The following is a 16,785-nucleotide window of genomic DNA, read 5'->3' as shown; positions in this document are numbered from 1 at the left end:
CCCAGGTTTTCAGGTGGGGATCTTTCATGGCCCTAACAGGGAATGTGCACTGGTCCCTGCCAAAGGGGAAGTGTCTCTAAAATGCATCAGTTTTGTGTGTTCAGACCCAGAGACGTCCCCCCCCCCCAAATAAATTCACACTTCACTCAAATTTTGGTTTGGTTTTTGGCAGAATTTAGGCCACAACTTTATTGATTACAGAAAGTAAGTGGTTGCATAGGCTCTGGTTCGACTAGCTCCACACCAGCCTCCAAGCAGAACAGTGGCGAAACTCAGCAATTTGCTCAGAGAGGGAACTCTCGGAGATGCCCAAAAGCAATCAACTAGACAGAACAGCCCAGTATCGCAAGACACAATACCCAATAAAATTAAAGGCCCCAAAGCTGCAGCCGCAGCCGGGACAGAGAACAAAAAGCCGCTGCGCAAAAGCCCACTAGAAAATTAAGTGGGCAGCGGCAAGCTCCACAGACCGGGAGCGCTCAAGGGGCCGAAGCCCCGTGGGATGAAAGCCCCTCTAGGGGGAAGGGAAAGCAAGGAAAGGAAGGGAATTAACCAAGGAAGGAAGAAAACAACTGGAAGAGTCAAGGGAAATCACCAGGACGATCCGTCAAAGGTACATCACTCTCTCTTTCGGCTGCACAGAGGACACGCTGTTGCTGTTCCAAATGCATGCACCGAAAAAGGAAGCTCTGGGTCACATGCATGGGTCCCTCGATCCGTTTGGACTGCACCCCATTGGCCAGATTAAACCCAACATTGAGGGACCTACCAGGGGATACACAGGGGATCGGTCTCCAGGTCTCACGGCAACATGTGCCCTCTTTGAGGGAGGACACAATATGCCTGTTCCACACACACATTTCCCTGCTATAGTAGCCTCTTAAGCTGTGAGCGGTGCTCCCCCTAGTTTAAGAGATTGCAGGGGCGATGAGGCAAGTAATGCATGGGTAGATGGCTGATTCTATTCACAGACATGCATATCTCTAAAATGAATCTGGTGATGAAGTTTGGGAAAGTTATTTGTTTCTCTTCCACATGAATGCCATACTTTCGTATTTAGTGGTGGAAAAGGCAGATGGAGAATGATGGATCAGCTTTGCAAGCAGCGACAGCTCCTTAATCCTGGAGTTTGTATCCTGACAGGCCCATGCATGTGGCTTTCTACTACAAGGGATCTATTTAATGTGGCAGGCTTTGTTCTTGGCACAGCTGTGATGTTATGCAACACAAGCCTAGTACAAGGCCGTTGGAAAGTATGTAACATGCTCAGGGTTCAGGCTGTGCCGAAAAGTTCTGAACGCAATATTTAACAGTCCGTAGAGGCTTGGGCCTCATTCATTTTAAATACTGTATGCAAGTCAAATCAAAATTTCAACAAGCCTGGAACTGGTGAGATTTTAAAAGCAGGTTCTTTAGGTTTTATGCAGTTTTGCATTCTTAGTATGTTGATTGACCTTATTTGCTTTGATTACTGTAATACTTTAAATGTTTATGATAAACCCCTTCTGACATTGCCATTTCACACAATGCAGTCAGTACTGGTTCAAAGTTCAAGTTCACAAATTGCAAGAGCATGGGATGTGCAATATGTTTAAAAAAATTCTGCTTTTAACTTTTTATTGTTTTATATTGTTGCAAACCACTGTGGTATATTTTTTATAATACAGCAGTATATATTTTTTATTATTATTAATAAATAACATTCCAACCACCCTGGGTTGGATTAAGCTTTTAGAGGCCCTGGCACTGCAAAGAGTATGGTGCCACTCATATGTTATTAAAAATAAATACTAAACTGTAAAATAAAACAGTAGGGAAGTCGAACAATTCTGGTTATTCCCATGATGTGGGTTTTTTTTTGGGGGGGGGGATATCCAATGTCAAATTCTTTAGAATTCCTCCACCTTTTTTGTAGTTATTCTGCTTTGCTAGCGCCCAAAGTATGTTCTTAGTCTGCCTATTGGATGAACCAGCACGACAGCCATCCTTAGAGTGTATTTTAATCATCGGCCTCCTACCGCCACCCACAAATCTTCAGTCTATGAGAAGATGGTAGATTGTTAGGACTGTGAGGAATAAACATTTTTAAACTTAAGCAGCAAGTAACAATGACAAAATGAAAAGGAACTGCAGAGGGAGAAAAACTGTTTATATGTGCACTCCCTCCCCCCCCCCCATGTAGTATGCACACTTGCCCAGTTTGCAAATCTTCCTTCGGGTCTATAATTCTCTTGGAAGGATATTACAAAATATTTTGACTTCTGAGAAAATGGGGAAATGCAATTCTTCACCCATTTAGTTTATTTGTTGATACTGACGTGAGGGGTTCAGCCTGATAGTTGTGAACAAGTAGTCAGTAAGTTTACAAAAGAATATTTGTGTCTAGTGTATTAATAGCTGGATTTGTTGTTACTTTGTTTCATGAGTGGACAATTTGCCTGCAGGGATTTGATCTCAGACAGGTGCTCTGCAGGTGGTAGGTGTGAGAAATAGCCAGTATTTGCAGTTTGAACTTCGACAGAAAAAGTGACAAAAGCAAGTTTCCAACTGGAATTAGTTGGAAAATATTACAGTTCCTGTGTGGAGTTATTACCAAACCATACTTATTTTTTCCCCGCCCCAGATGTAGTGAAGACACACAAATGTATCCACCTTATCAAAAGCAATTCTGTACCGTTTTCTGACCATGTGTATATACAGTTAGGAATAAAATACTGTATTTTATAGACTCTGTTGAAGTTGCTTTTGAGAATTATGCGATATTCAAGCGCATATTTTGAAAACAAGGGGTCCACAGAGCTTCGCCTTGTTATTCCTAGTTTCAAGTAGATTTAGGTGCACCTTGGGGCCATCCCTATTATTAGGCAGAGTGAGGCAATCTCCTCAGGTGACACAGGTACTGGGGAGGGGGCAGCAGCCTCCTAGGCCTTTCCTCCTGAGCTCTTTGGATTCCCCCTTCCTGTTGGGAATCACAGCTGTGTGTGTGTCACACAGCCTGTCATGCACACCTTAAACTAGCAGGGGCAACTCATGTGTAGTGGAGGGTGCTATTCCATTGCCGGTGTTGAAGTAAGATTGAGCCACCGAACCAGTGAGCTGCTGTACATGGAGTGGGGAATGGCAGGGGATTTTGTCATTTGCTTCAGGCAGCAAAATATCTTGGATTAGCCCTGATTTTCTGTGAATTGTAGTGTGTGTGTTTTATCCTTAAAGCTTACCATAAACATGTCTGCTTAATATATTTTGCTTTGTTTTCACAAACAGATTTATGCCAGCACATTTATCTGACATCCTCAGGATATCATTCCTGGGGTTTTCCTTTTGTTTGTTCTGTATTTCTCTCCAACATATCAAATCTGTTTGGAAGATATTTAATATCTATGTTCTGCCTTTCCAGTGGATGCTCAAGGAAGCTAACAAGGATTAAATACTTCATTTATTTTAAGGATGCATTCTCTAGTTCATATCACAGCTCAACTGAACACAATGGATGCCTTGTGCTTCACAGACCGCTGCAGCTGCATAGAGCTCATATAATTGGACACCCTTAATTCACTTACCAGACAGAGGTGATCATTATTTTGGGAAGATGGCTGGAGAACAAAATCAGGAAGCCACCAATAATAGGAGAAAGGAATGAGTATTTTTTGAGCCCAGTGCATGTTAGCATTCTTCTTCAGGAGTGCTCCTAAACAATTTCAACTGGTATATGCACAATTTGAATTTGTAAAATGCTTTGCAATCTCTGTTTTGTTCCCCCTTTGATAATATGCATTTAGGTACTGGATGTAAGCTACACCTGGCATTGCATTTTTCAAAGTTCTTTTTCTTCCCCCAAAATAGCTTCCTTACTTAGATTTTAAGGGGGTTTGTTTGAATAAAATTTGAGAACACTCCCATACATCAAAGGGTTAGGCCTGGTAAGAACATATTCATACAGGATTGGGAATAAGGTGTGTAGGCAGGTTGGCTCTGGGGGAAGTTACTCCCATTTGTTGGAGTAATATTTTTGAAATGAGCTGGCTTGATTTACAATTTGGAGTCTCCTCCCTTGTAAAGAGGAATTCATCCACCAACACACTTTATGGTGCTGGGCTGGGCTAGGCTGAGCTCAGCTTTAACCTGGTGCACATGTCTTATTTTACCTCACAACACTGGCCTGCAGAACCTTGTCATGTGGGTGGACAGAATTCCTGAACATTCACGTACCTAGTGATTCCTCAGTCTGAACCCTTGAAATTGTTCACATAGGTGCTGTCAGGTTGTTAGGCTGGACTGCAGATACCGAAAACAAACACGCCTTTGCCCACACACAAACTTGTTTAGACACCTCTTTGTGTTTTGGAACTCACAGTGTTGTGACAAAAGCCAGCATCATAGTTGGTTCTAGGCAGCTATAATTAATAGTGAAGGTTTATCATCTCAGTAAGTTTGCATATTCTTAATTGTTACTCCCACTTCTTCCCGCTTTTCAAATTACAAAAGAATGTAAAGGAATGTGGCATTTATTTAATTTCCACCTTTCTTTTGTGGAACTCGGACTATGTCTCACAACAGCTTTATGAGGGCTAGGCTAAGAGAATGTGACTTAATGGATGCACAGGTATTTGAATGTGAATTTTCCTGTTGCTTGGAAAGTTCATTTTAAAATGAAACTGTGTGTGTTTCATTTTAACACACACACACACACACACTTTTATTTCTATGCTGCCTTTCCATAGTTCAAAACATGCTCAAGGGGATTCTGCTGCTGAGGCAGTCACCTCACCTGGCCTCCTGGGTGGGCCAGCTCTGACAACACCATGCAAATAAGCTGCTAATGTGTACATAGCCTTAGACTTGTACAAAATAGCACTGCCACCCCTTTGTCTGTCAAGCTTCTATGTCTTTCACAGTGCATGGCAAAATAGTTTTTTCCCCCTTCACTTCACCTCCATACTTGAGCAGCTGTCAAAGGCACAGGAACTATTGCCAGGAGGGGAATAGCAACCCTAAGGTGTATGTGGGGGAGAGATCAGAGAAAACATGTCCCGACTAGCCACTCCCTTTATTTCAAGATTGGAGGTGATGGCTAGATTTTCTGCTGGTTTACATACCGTAGCTATTTATACATTACTCACATCTATATGTCCATTTCCTGGAATAATAAAATTTAGTCTTCAAGGAACCTCGTAAAGAAAAGGTGTAACGATGTATACATGAATGCACTGAACTAGAAACATATACACACCTTGGTTTAAAGTCCAAATATTTATTATTTTTTGTTGTTGTTTAGTCATGTCCGACTCTTCGTGACCCTATGGACCAGAGCACGGCAGGCATTCCTGTCTTCTTATTATTTGTAATCAGTCTGAAAAGAAGTGTTGATGGCGGAGTTAGCTAAAACATACTCCTTTTTTGGAAGGTTGAATATGTTTAGTATACAGAACAAATATGACAGGAACTGTGAACTAGAAATGCTAAATATTTCTGGGCAACCCCAAGGCCCCTGTCTCCCTTTTTATGGTTCTTTGTCTTTAAACCATACCATACTTCTACTTGTCCTGCTACATTTCCCTGGAGAAACCTGCTCTTTACCTCTGAATTGGAGCAATCACCAATCCGGGTTTCAGTGGAATGATGTTTGCTCCAATTCAGTGGGCTTTCGTGGGGAAAATGCTGGACAAACATTTGCTGCTCAAACTTTGTGCCTGGAAAGCATGGGACAGTTGAAAAAACAAACTGGCCCATTCAAATATCGATAAAAGACTTTTCTGGCTCATCCATCAACTACATTGCAAGTGAGACTGGGCCTTCAAGTCACCCTCTCACAGGTAATTCCAGTTAACAGAGGTGTCAAGCAAGGATGTACACTGGCACCCTTCCTATTTAATTGCTATATAAATAATCTCATCCCTGATATGGCACCCCCACCCTTGGGAATAATAAAGTGCCAATTCTGTTCTAAGCCGACGATTTAGTTTTGCTATCTCAGAATAAAAAAGGACTTAGAAGAATGGTAGTCAAATTTGGACAGCTGTGTTAAAAAGAGCATCTAAAAATTAACTATGATAAAACCAAGGTCACTCAGACCTGTGCTACCTAAGCATGGGACGAGTAGTGAATGAGCTCTATAATAATAATAATAATAATAATAATAATAATAATAATAATAATATATTATTATTATTATTATTATTATTATTATTATTATTATTATTTATACCCTGCCCATCTGGCTGGGTTTCCCCAGCCACTCTGGGCGGCTTCCAACAGAATATTAAAATACAGTAATCTGTTAAACATTAAAAGCTTCCCTAAACAGGGCTGCCTTCAGATGTCTTCTAAAAGTTTGGTAGTTGTTTTTCACTTTGACATCTGTGAGGGCATTCCACAGGGCGGGTGCCACTACTGAGAAGGCCTTCTGCCTTCTCTGTAACTTGGCTTTTCGCAGCAAGGGCCCTTGGCACTGGACCTCAGTGTCCGAGCAGAACGATGGGGGTGGACTGGACAGGCCCTTGGACTGGACAGTTCTTTAGACAGAGAATGCCTTCCAATAGAGGGCTGTCATCTGATAGCCCTTCAAATGCAGGACTCATCTGTGAAGTTGGACAGTGGAGCAGGCTATATAGTGAAACATAGTAAAACCGTTGTATCATACAGTACTTGCATGAGCTTTTAAGGGAAAGCAACATCAGGAATCTATCCTACCCATTTTAAAAAATAGACTTTACTAGTTTTAAAATATGTAGAAAAACAAGGGAGAAAATTGTCACCCCCGTATCAAAAAACAACTTAACCATCACATATAGGATTTTCCATACTGACTGAATTACATAAACTCCTTTCAAAACTTCATGTGTAAGGATTGTTAAAAATTGTTCCCTTTCTTTCTCTTCTCAGGATCAGAAATAGTTTCCGCTAATTGTTCTTTCATGGGACCTGTCAATGCTCTTGGAGACCATGTGAACTTCGTTGAATGTTAAACATCACTGCTTCTGTTTGTCCATTCATTTTCTCTGAATAAGTGTTTGCCTTTGCTTTGGAATATTCTTGAGTATTGCAAGTTTTAACAGCTCTGTCCTAAGGTCACATGTACATTTACAACTTGATTCTCTTACTACCTAGAAAGGAAGTATTTGTTAGAAGGGTGGAGTGCTTCTTTATAAGAGAAAGGACTACAGAGATTCCACAGTCGTTCCAGGTGCTTTTGTTTGTATGAACTAGGTCTTGTGCACTTGCATAGGAATAAATATGGGGCAAAGTGGAGGGTGCTATTCTTATGCCCCTTATACCAGGGTTGCTTCCAGATGACTTCTATATATTGAGTACTCATCCTGATTTGTTGGCGCAAATTTTGAAGGGTGGTTAGACAATAGTGGTTATTTATTGAGCATTCATTCTGATTTGTTTGAGTGGACATTCCTGGAGAGAGCATTTTCTTATCACTTATTGCAAAAAATGTTTGCTTTGGAGGGGCAGGGTAGCACCAAATCCACTCTAAGAGAGCCAGTGTGGTGTAGTGGTTAAGAGCGGTGGTCCATAGCTGCCAAGTTTTCCCTTTTCTCGTGAGGAAGCCTATTCAGCATAAGGGAATTTCCCTTAAAAAAGGGGATAACTTGGCAGCTATGGCGGTAGTCTCGTAATCTGGTGAACTGGGTTCACATCTCCGCTCCTCCACATGCAGCTACTGGGTGACCTTGGGGCTAGTCACACTTCTTTGAAGTCTCTCAGCCTCACTCACCTCACAGAGTGTTTGTTGTGGGGGAGGAGGGGAAAGGAGAATGTTAGCCGCTTTGAGACTCCTTAAAAGGTAAAGGGACCCCTGACCATTAGGTCCAGTCGTGACCGACTCTGGGGTTGCGGCGCTCATCTCGCGTTATTGGCCGAGGGAGCCGGCGTACAGCTGGCAAGCATGACAAAGCCACTTCTGGCGAACCAGAGCAGCACACGGAAATGCCGTTTACCTTCCTGTTGTAGCGGTACCTATTTATCTACTTGCACTTTGACGTGCTTTCGAACAGCTAGGTTGGCAGGAACTGGGACCGAGCAATGGGAGCTCACCCCGTGGTGGGGATTCGAACTGCTGACCTGATCGGCAAGCCCTAGGCTCTGTGGTTTAACCCACAGCTCCACCCACATCCTTAGGGTAGTGATGAAGCGGGATATCAAATTCCAAACTACTTCTTCTTCTTCTTCTTCTTCTTCTTCTTCTTCTTCTTCTTCTTCTTCTTCTTCTTCTTCTTCTTCTTCTTCTTCTTCCACAACCTGAATTTGCTGCTATGCGAATGGATCCCACCTGACAATAGCCATGGTCTGAAAATGCCCTAAGAACTGGCTCAGTAAGCCCTTTCCATAGTCTGTATTGGTGTTCATGGGTCAAATGCAATTTGAAATTTCAACTATATCTCCAGATCAAGCAGATCAACAAGCCAGGCCTGGTGGTACCAGTCAGCATGGTCAGCAATCAAAAATCCGCTGCCATGTCTTTGCTGCCACTGCTGACCTTCATCCTTCATCCGTGGTACCATTTCTGGTTCCTCTGTCTATGGCGTTGCACCATTCTCCTCACTCTCCTTGCTGTTTGCAGGGCGGTTCCTCCCATTTGCCCACTTTTAGAGTGTGGCGGAGCAGAGAAATAAGACAGAGGATCCGGTGTCCCCTGTCACGCTTTGCACGGGAAGAGGTGTGTGTTTGCAAACTTGAAGACAGCCCTGTATTAGCTCTTATCTTTCATGTCACTGCATTTCAGTTATCCTGGATCTGCCATCAGCAATGGAATGCTGTGTGTATTTAGCAGGGTGATAAATCTTGCCAAAGTCACCCATATATAGAAATCACAAGTCTGAACCAGTTTATTCCTGATGGTGCAGCAGTTACTCCCCACAGGGCACAGAGATCAAACTGACTGTTCACAGTCATACTTTATTCCTAAAAACAGCAACCTGATATTTCAGGATTACTTTTTCTGTTTCTATGCACAACATATAAAACAGGTACTGAAGATGTTCTGATTATACTTTATTTACAATGCACTCTCTTGTTACATTGATTTCAGGAGCTTGGTTTCCTTTGGGTCGGTTTCTACACATTGAAGAAGGTAAAAGGAGAACTGCCTGGTTGCTAAGAAGTGAGTAGATCATAGGATCATAGGGTTTCTGCTAAGAACAGTAGACCAAGATCACCTGGCCCATTTAGCTCAGACATTGACTGACAGTGGCTCTCCAGCATTTTGAATAGTGTTGCCTTTTCTCAGTGCTGCCTAGAGATGCCAGGGACTGAGCCCTAACTAGTACAGTGTAGACATGGAAAGTCAAAAATCATGCCACAGATCCGATCTCTAGTCATCTTTTGAATTTAGCAATGTTCACATAAATTTGCCTAGTGTCAAAATTGATGGCTGTCAGGTGCCACATTAAATGATTTTAATTTGGAGAGACTATAGAGATTTATTTGACTCCTTGCTGCTGCTGGAAAATACTGTTCTTGTATCTGTTAAATGTTTCTGTTTATTTCAACCATGTATGTTATCTCGAAAGGGGGCTTTAAAATGTTTTCAGTCAATAAAGATATAGGAAGTTCCTGATTTATGGCTATTGTTTCTGTTAATAACCAATCTGCAGATTTTGATATCCATTTTGTTTGTCAAGGTGCCTTTACCTGAGTTCCAAACAATGCATGTCAAACTTTAAAAAATAATAATCAGCAAAGGCAGACACAGACGTAAGCAACCAGTTGGATTGCAACAGCCCAATCCTTAAAGGGCATTGCTGACATAAACTCCATTATCTTCCACCTAAGGATTCTGAGTTACACAAGAGAAGTGTTTGAACAACAAAATAAAAAAACCTGCCTAGAGCCTACCTCTGTGAACAGAGCTAAACAGAGTTATGGAACAATGACATTGATGATTGCACATTGTGTCTGACTTTGCATTCCCTTTCCTCCAGCAGACTCTGTTTTGGGGCTTTGATTGGTCTGTTGAGTTGGCAAGTTAAAACTAGTGTGAGGAATGAGTAGCTGCAGGAAAGCCACAGCCACAAACTCTTCAAGCTGCAAATGAAATGATCAAACACTGTAGTCAGTGTAAGGGGAAGTAATATAAATGAGAGGTCAAAGACTTAGTGAATGTGTGCTAATATTACATATGAATTCATATCAGCTGTAAATCAGAACTAGCCAGATGCCCTCTCATCCCTTTGCCTTCATTCTCAGCTCAGTTCCACATTCCCTCCCATGTCTCTAGTTTCTGTATTTTAGCCAAATGATTGTTTCTTCCCCACTTGTGCTTCAGGACTCCCTGTTAAATCGTCTGATGATCCAAATAACTACCTGCCAGCTCATTCTACCACCAGTGGCAATCAAGGTCAGCATTTTCGCAACAGCTTTGTTGATAGAAAACACAAGGAAAAGCAAAACACAGCTCTGCCTCCAGATACCACATCTGCCTTGCAATGTACTGTTTACAGGTGTGATGGGAAACACCTAGCTACAGCCTTCAAGTTAAAAACAAACAAAAAACTATCAGGCTTTGCATGTAATCTGATAACCTGCTGGGCACCATCCAAAGCGAAGCATTTGGCGTGCTATGGTCCATGGGGTCACAAAGAGTTGGACACGACTAAACGACTAAACAACAACAACAAATTATTATTTGAGAGTGCTAAGCACGTGTGCATCCTCAGCAATTCTGTCGAGATATATGGGACTTAAATGTTCCTAATGATGGTTGGATCATGACCCTTGTCTTTGCCTTCTGGAACATGAATGGAGTGCTGCATCCCATTCTGGGTGCCACCAGGTTTTAAGAAGGGAACTTACAAACTACAGTGTGTGTCGAAAGGGGAGCAACCAGCATTATAAGATGTCTGGAAGAAATCTCAATGAGAAAGGGCTTGTTCTTTAGCCTTGAGAAAGGAAGGTCAAGAGGAGACATGATAGCTCTTTTCAAACATCTGAAGGGGTCTCATACAGAAGATGGAGCAGGCTTGTTTTCTTTTGCCCCAGGTAGCAGTACAAGAACCAATGGGTGGAAATGGCAAAGAAAAAGTTGTCATTAGGAGAAATCGTGGGACAAGCTGCCTTGGGAAGTGGTGGACTCTTCCTTGCTAGGCATTATGTCAGCAGAGGATGGATGGCCATTCAATGATGTTGTCATTTGTAAGATTCCTGCATCAAATGGGGTTGGAGTAGATTACCTCCCATGTTCCTTCGAACTCCTAAATTCTGTGGAGAAGAACATTGTGATGTTGCCTTGAATTATCTAAAAGAGCTAGAATGAGGTTTCATCTCCTGTGACCCTGTTGGTTACTCTGACCAGGAGCCCACAATGCCTTACATACTTTGGGGCACTGTATCTTTATCCACAGACACTGTTTACTAGTTTCTAGGCTCTGTTGTTTTTTAAAAAAATTCCCATCAATGTAGTTATGTAACCAACTGTTAGGTAATGGTGATTTCCAAGGAAACAACTTTGTGTCTAATGAGTACATTTTGCATCATCATTTACAGGATGCTTCTGGCAAAGTTGGCACTTCGTACAATGGTGCAGAAAAATTCAAGTAGCAACAGCCCTTATGGAAAACACTATGGTACTGTGGCTACTTCCCTGCAATTCTGAGACAACATGCTGGAAAGAATTTCCACAGGTTGTTGCTTAGCCGAGCAGCAATTAACAGCAGGTTCATAAAGCTATATTACTCTCTGAGTCTGTAGTGTTACTGTTCACCTCCATACACACCAACCAGGCTTGCACCCTCGGGAGGTCACCTGGTACTGCTAAGACAGCGGCTTGACTTTACCCCCAGAGGCACACTCCATTGTCTTTCAAGACAGACAGATGCCAGCAACTAAGTGTTACTGCAGAGAAGTCAATGCGTTTTAGGACTTCAAACAGCATGACAGGGAATAATTGTTAGGGAAAGAGATGACAAGAGGTATAGCAATGGAAATTACAGAATCATAGCATAGAAGGGGAGCTTGTAGACTAGCTTTTACAAAACGGGCACCCTCTAGATGCTGCTGGACTACAGTTCCCACCAGGGGAGTTGTAGTCCAACAACATCTGGGCGGCGTCAGGTTGGTGAAGGCTGTTGTTGATCATCTCCTCCTCAGTGCAAAAAATTCAGGATCACAGTATCAACAACAGAAAACTGTCTCACTTCTTCCTGAAAAAGTTATCATAAGGAAGAGCCCAGCCACGTCACTAGGTAATTAGTTGTATCAGTAAGCATTTTTCTTAATGTTCAGTTAGAGTCCTGTATCTTAAGCCCATTAGGTCCTGTTCTCTGTGAGCAGAAAACAAGTCTTTGTTGTCTTCTATGCGCTATTACCTTTCCCTGTCAAGGTTCTCTTTCCCAGGCAAACTGTACACATAGGAATCCCTCATAAGATTCTTTTCCTGTGATGCCGATAATCTTTGTTGCTCTTCTTGGAATCTATTGCAGTTTGTCTTAAGATACAGTACTTCAGATGAGGTCTGACTAGCACAGAATGAAATGGAACTATTACTTCTTGTGACTGAGAAACTATGCTCCTATTAATGCAGCCTAAAGTGGCATTCAGGGACACGGGTGGCGCTGTGGGTTAAACCACAGAGCCTAGGTAGGGCTTGCCAATCAGAAGGTCGGCAGTTCGAATTCCCATGAAGGGGTGAGCTCCTGTTGCTCGGTCCCTGCTCCTGCCAACCTACCGTGTTTCTCCTAAAATAAGACGTGCCTCTAAAATAAGCCATGGCACGATTTTCTCGAGGCAATAAAATAAAAGACATACCCCGAAAATAAGCCATACTGATAGGCGCAGTTTTGGAGGGCGCCAAGGAAGAGGCTAGGCTGGATGCGGCACCTCCCTTAAGATGGCCCTGGCTAGAGCTCCTGAGGGTGCCCCCCGCCACCATTGCCACCCCGCAAGCTCTTCGTCCCTCTGTTTAGTTACCGGTAGTTTAGTTTTTGCGCGCCTGCTGCGTTCAGAGTGCACGAGAGTTTTTATCTCCACCGAAGCGGGACCTCCCGCCCCTGCTCCCTCTTCCAAAACCTCCGAGCTGGGTCCGCAGCATGGTGGTAGCGGCGGAGACAGTGAGTGAGCCACCGCCCGCGCCCTCCGCTCCCTTGTCAGGAGGCTGCAAAGGTGGAGGGAACCGGAAGCCCCCAGTGCTGCCCCCAGTCCCGCTGCCGGGCCGGCCATGTGCAGCGCCCCAGGAACATGGCGGAGGCGGCGTGAATGAATCCAACCAATGGGGGCAGCAGCCGTGCAGCTGACAGGCGCGCAAGCCGCGTTGCCGGCGCGCCGAGGGGACGCGGGTCCTTTCCCTTTGGTGAGTGCCGGCCGGCGGCTCCCGGGCCCGAGGTTCTGCCTCATGCCCAGGCTTCCGAGGAGCCTTGCAAAGGGAGGAGGCCATTGCCTCCTCCTCCTCTTCCCCCTTTGCTGCCACCGCCTCCTCTCCTCGCTGCAGCGTCTATCGGGTCCTGCACGCTGAAGCGCAGACAGTGCAAGAGGAAGTGGCGGCCGTGGCATAGCAGTTGCCGCCCGCCTTCCGGAGAGCGTGTGTGTGCAGACAGGGACGTGGTTGGCTGCCCGGTGGGTGCCGGCAGCTTGCTCGACCAGAAACCCGCTCTGTTCTGCAAGCCGGGTTTGGCTGAGGAGTGAAGCAGCTCTCCCATCCCGATGGCTCTAGTTGTGTCCGTCCCACCGCACCGCACCGTTTGTGTTGCTGCACCGTCCCTCTCCGTGCAGTTTGGTGCTGAGCGCGCGCGCGCTCCGCCCCCCCCCCGTTATTTTAGTTTTTGCGCGCCTGCCACATTCAGAGAGCGTGAGAGAGTTTATCTCCACCGAAGCAGGATCCCCCTCCCTCGTCCGAAACCTTTCATGTCCACGTTCCTTGCGATCAAAAGGCCGAGGGAAGGGGGAAATGCTTCTGGTGACAAGAATTGAGATGGATCCTATGAATGTTTACTGTGAGCTTAGTGAGTCATAGTTGAAGTACCGTAAGTAAGGTATGTTTAGGACTGCTACCAATTAGGGAATAAGCAAACACACAATTATAATTGAATAAATGTAGATCGCTGTACCATACTTAATTTAAAAAAATAAGACATCCCCTGAAAATAAGCTGTGGTGTTTTTTTTTGGAGGAAAAATAAATATAAGACTTGTCTTATTTTAGGAGAAACACGGTAGCAGTTCGAAAGCAAGTCAAAATGCAAGTAGATAAATCCGTTCCGGCGGGAAGGTAAACGGCGTTTCTGTGCACTGCTCTGGTTTGCCAGAAGCAGTTTAGTCATGCTGGCCACATGACCTGGAAGCTGTATGCCGGCTCCCTCAGCCAGTAAAGCGAGATGAGCGCTGCAACCTCAGAGTCGTCCGCGACTGGACCTAATGGTCAGGGGTCCCTTTACCTTTAAAGTGGTGTGCACCTTTTCTGTAGCTGATAGGACACAGCTGACCCGTGTTTAGTTTATGAAGATTAAAAGCATCACAAGACTTTAAGCGGAGGCGTTTTAAACTGGCTTCTGCTGATGCCTATTAAAGTGCCTATTCAGCCCAGTCTCACAATTCCTTGATTTTAGCTTGCCTTCATTTGTGCTGCCTTCCAGATAGATACCACAGTAAGAAAGTCCCTTTATGTTCCTTCTGATGTCATTTGATTTCAAAATGTCTTCTGACAGTTACTGCATCAAGGAAAATCTGGCCCCGCCCAAGTGATCTTTGTCACTTCATTGCATATGCATTTTTCTTTGGGTACACAGCAGTCCAGATTCAGGACACAGAGATTTAGGAGATATTAGAGTTAATATTTTCCCTAGGGACATCACATCCTAGGGAAAAGTGGGACATTATGGGATCAAATACTGGGGCAGCCTCTGTAAATCTGGGATTGTCCCTGGAAAATAAGGGGCACATGTTTCTCAGCCCTATGGAAGCAATTTATCTATGACCAGTTCTTGGACACCTGGGAGATCAACACAGTTGTGCACTCAGTGGCCAATTGCATGGGTCTTTTATTAGAGAATCAGCACTCACCCACAATGGTGCCAGGTCATGAGTAAGATACTTGCAATCAGGCTCAGACCATGTGGATAAGTAGCTACTGTCTGGCTGGGAGAAAGTAAGCAGCACTGTCAGGGGTCCATCTAGTGGAGATATTTTAGAAACAGGTAAAGTAAAATCATTGAGTCAGGATTTTGCTAAAGTAGCTCTGTGGAATTCTGAACAGCAACAGTGTAAATGAACAGTAGACGGGTGCCAAATTCTAGAAAAAAACACTTCACTCACATCCATTGCTGCTGGGGAGATATTTCGTTAAACAGTTTAGAAGAATAATTAAATGTTTCAGAAAGCCCCTATGACAGTTCTGCCTCCAAGCTGTTGCTTTCCTGTAGATTAGATCATATACTAACAAATTTAGCTTGTGGAATTACAGTGGATTTGGTGTTCTTGTGCAATAAACCTGCTTCCACGAAACAGAAATAAAAATTGAGCTATTTCTGGTAAGGAAAGTGACAGGAAAATACACCATCTCACAGGAAAACATGGAATTGCTTGACACAATGTTACATAACCTCATAGAATCGTAGAGTTGGAAGGGAACCTCAAGGGCCATCTAGTCCAACCACCTGCAATGCAGGAATCTCAGCTAAAGCATCCAGGACAGACGACCATCAAACAGCTGCTTAAAAACCTCCAAGGAAGGAAAGCCCACGACCTCCCAAGGGTGTGCCTTCCACTGCTGAACAGCACACAAATTGTCATTGCAAATGAATAAGAATGAATGCTCTAGAAATAGGTTGCCAGGATGAGCCTTTAGTTAACACTCACTGATGCTTTTTTAATTTCTGAAAGAATTTCATCAGTGACAGCTGCACTGGTGGGCCAAATCTGGGCCATGGGCTGGAGTCCCCCTCTCTGTTCAGCTTAGCAAGACCTTGTGAGTATGTGGGCTCCTGGAAAAGACCTAATCATTTTGCTCCTCTTTGCTCCTTTTTACTGCTGTGCTGAGCTAAGCAAAGGTTTGGCATAGCATGTTGTCTGAAGCAGGACACATGGTTAAACTCTTTCCTCACTAACCATGAGCTGAAGTCAAGGTTTGGCCTATTATGTTGTGTAAATCACATCACAGTGTAAATTCGTGTCACTCATATTAATGATGATAATACATTTACTTTCAACAATCAACAGCAAAAGCTATTTAATCACTTGGGAACGCTACAAAATCTTGAAACTCTGCTCTGTGTCAATAGGAAAAACTAGGGAAAGAAGTGCACACACAAACAAACCAGACTTTTTAAATAAAAAATCAGATGAAATGTACACACAAAACCTCCATCATGCTTTTCACATAAAAGCCCACAACAAAACCATTGATTGAAGCACAGGCCATCATAATACCCTCAAGGAAGACCATAGAAAGACCAGTCAATCAATATATCAATGTAAAATAATGTTTGGTGTCAATGCCTTTGTCGTATGCTCAATGAGGAAGAAAAAAAGAATATTACCTGCAACTGTGATAATAAATTTTTGCTTATATCATTTCATTATATGCTTATATCATTTCATCATTATTATTCTACTTTGAATGCTGTAGGTTCAGTTTCAAGTGGTGATTGATGGAGATTGAAAACTTAGGCTTGTAACCCAGATCTGTTCTGTCAAAGCTTTATACCCTTCTAAATAGTTTGCTTCTAGGGATATGAAATTTGTTCAGTTGGGCAAGCTGACAAGATACACTGAAGAATAGCTTTATTTAATACGTAAAACAGACAATAAATATCAAAATGTGATTTTAAAAATGCAGATCACAGGGGAAACA

General features: G+C 43.4%; 1 long non-coding RNA gene across 1 annotated transcript; it reads left to right on the top strand.

The window, feature by feature from the left end:
* Positions 1 to 7,697: 7,697 nt before the first annotated feature.
* On the top strand, positions 7,698 to 11,879 carry LOC148685092 (uncharacterized). The gene is made up of 3 exons (XR_015951110.1): positions 7,698 to 9,109; positions 10,274 to 10,345; positions 11,491 to 11,879. It is a non-coding gene; the product is annotated as an uncharacterized LOC148685092 (long non-coding RNA).
* Positions 11,880 to 16,785: the final 4,906 nt, after the last annotated feature.

The sequence above is a fragment of the Zootoca vivipara genome, chromosome 7 (assembly GCF_965207765.1).
Source record: "Zootoca vivipara chromosome 7, rZooViv2.hap1.1, whole genome shotgun sequence".
Lineage (NCBI taxonomy): Eukaryota > Metazoa > Chordata > Lepidosauria > Squamata > Lacertidae > Zootoca > Zootoca vivipara.
This window is presented reverse-complemented; position numbering and strand designations above follow the sequence as displayed.